Source organism: Beta vulgaris, chromosome 7 (genome assembly GCF_026745355.1).
Source record: "Beta vulgaris subsp. vulgaris cultivar EL10 chromosome 7, EL10.2, whole genome shotgun sequence".
In the NCBI taxonomy this organism is placed as follows: Eukaryota; Viridiplantae; Streptophyta; class Magnoliopsida; order Caryophyllales; family Amaranthaceae; genus Beta; species Beta vulgaris.
The window spans coordinates 27,827,055-27,829,538 of record NC_079208.1 but is presented as its reverse complement, the minus strand read 5'-3'; the positions used below and the strand labels follow the sequence as shown (position 1 = coordinate 27,829,538).

The following is a 2,484-nucleotide window of genomic DNA, read 5'->3' as shown; positions in this document are numbered from 1 at the left end:
GAACCTTAATTTAGTGCTTTGTGATTTCAATTCAAGATCAAACCTTTTGCTTATTCATAGTTCAATATAATTCGGTAATCTTTCTTCTTTATTTCTTTTGTTATTTCTTCCATTGTTAATTATATTATTTTCTTAGTTATTTGCCATGTTTCAAAGTATGAGTTTTTATATGATTCTTGTTATTGTTTTCATGATTATGAGTGAGTAGTTCTATATCTAGAATTGTGGAGATCTATGTATGCAATGAGGGATTGATAGATTAGTTTGATTATCTTGTATTTCAATGTTTCCTTTGATTGATTCTTCATGCTAGGATTATAAGTTAGGCCTGATTTATATTTCTACTGTTGCAATACTGAATCTACTTCGAGAGGAGAGATACCGTATAGGCTTTCAATTATTAGGCAAAGTGACCCTTGACTATGCGAGAGCGGCTGGGTGATCTTTGAGGGAGGTAATGTTCGAGAGAAATTACATGTGCCCTAGACAGTTGACTTACTAGGTGGTTATTATTTATCCTGATTTCCCGAATTGTATGCATAGTGATCCATGATTCTAGTACTTTTTAATATATTTACACCTTCATATTTAATTCTGCTATCTGTTTAGTTTAGTAACACAACCATTCATCTGATTTGTTATGTAATATTAGAGTTCAGATACGATAGTATAACTTCTCCCTGTGGATTCGATCCTGACTTCCCTGACTACTAGTTAGTGGACCTTAGGTTATTTTTGATTAGGTGATACGACTTTAGCCTGTCAAATTTTGGCGCCGTTGCCGGGGAGACGGTTTATTTTATTTTGTCTGAATTATAGTATTAAACTAACCTCTACTCTGAAGAACACCTGTTCTTTGGAGCATCTCACGTTTGTTTTAGTGTTTTTGGTGTATGAGCAGGAAATTGAAATCTCCAAATCTCATCCCGTTCGATCCAGAGATTGAAAAGACCGCTCGTAGACTCAGAAAGAAAACTAAACAAGCTAAGCTGTCTGCAGGGACACCCTCCCAAAAGACACCTTCTCCACCATCTTCCCCACACCAAGAAACCCCACCTCACCTATTACTGTCAACATGGGTGAGAATGTTACTCGAACCTTCAGAGACTATGCGCAACCATCTCCTGATAACGTGCCTACTGGGGTACGGATGCCCACTATTGCTGCTACAAATTTTGAGATCAAGTCTCATGTTTTGAATATGGTTCAGAACAATCAGTTCGCTGGGTTACCATCTGAAGACCCAAATCAGCATCTGCAGAGATTTTTACATGTTGTGCTACTCAGAAGCAAGCTGGTGTTACTCCTGATGAGATGAAACTCCTCCTATTTGGTTTCTCTCTCGCGATAAAGCTTTGTTCTGGTATAAAAGCTGCCTTCCACCATCACCACCTGGCCAGAACTTTCCAAGATTTTCCTCATCAAGTGGTACCCTTACCAGAAAACTGCAGATATGAGACATGCCATAGTTACTTTCACCCAAGATCCTGGTGAATCTCTATATGAAGCTTGGGAGCGGTTCAAGGATCTGCAGCGTCTATGTCCTCATCATGGGTTGGACCAGTGGTACTTGTGTCAGATTTTCTACACTAGAGTTGATGCAGAACACGACGGGTAATTGATGGAGCATCTGGTGGGTTCTTCATGGATAAAGCAATTGAGGAAGGGTATGAACTTTTGGAGAAGCTAGCATCTAATCAAGCCTCTACCATTCGTTCCTCTTTGAAAAAAGGAGGTAAACATGATGTTGAAGCCATTTCTCTACTGTCTGGGCAACTAGCTACTCTAACTCAGAAGATTGATTCCCTGAAGTTAGGTAATGATTCCTCCCACATGAGTGTTAATGCGATGGCTAGTGCTTCTAACTATAATGTGCATATATGTGATGCTTGTGGAATATCTGGGCACAACTCTCAAGAGTGTCCTGCGCTGGGAAATAACTGTGAGGCCGTCAATGCTTTCCATCACAACCTAGGAACCAGTTCAACCCTATTCCAACACCTACAATCCTGGGTTAAGACACATCCAACCTCTCATATAGGAGTACTAATGTGTTGAACTCTCAACCTCAACAACCATATCTGCCTCAACAACAGGGTCAACAATACCAACCTCCACAACAAGCTCCACCTGGTTTTCAGAGAAATCAAGCACCTCCACAGCCTGCTCCTCCTGCTGACCCAGCCATGACAGAGTTGAAGAATATGATGTTCCAGATGCAGAAAGGGTTCAATGCTTTTCAAGCTGACACAAAAGCTCAACTGGAAAATTTGGGCACGCATAACAAGATGTTGGAGACTCAACTAGCTCAGTTGGCTAGTTCTTCTGCTAGTAGGCCACCTGGGGCCTTACCTTCACAATCAATGCAACCAAGGGACACTGCCAATGCCATCACTCTTAGGAGTGGAACACATTATGATGGTCCCCCAATGCCTAAGGATGGTCCGGTTGAGCCAGAAAAAAATGCAGACTACTGAAACTTCG

The 2,484-nt window shown here is 40.9% G+C and overlaps 1 non-coding gene across 1 annotated transcript; it reads right to left on the bottom strand.

Moving 5' to 3' along the window:
* Window positions 1–1,450: 1,450 nt before the first annotated feature.
* Window positions 1,451–1,557, bottom strand: LOC125492186 (small nucleolar RNA R71). Its single transcript, XR_007268630.2, has one exon. It is a non-coding gene; the product is annotated as a small nucleolar RNA R71 (small nucleolar RNA).
* Between the last annotated feature and the right edge of the window lie 927 nt (window positions 1,558–2,484).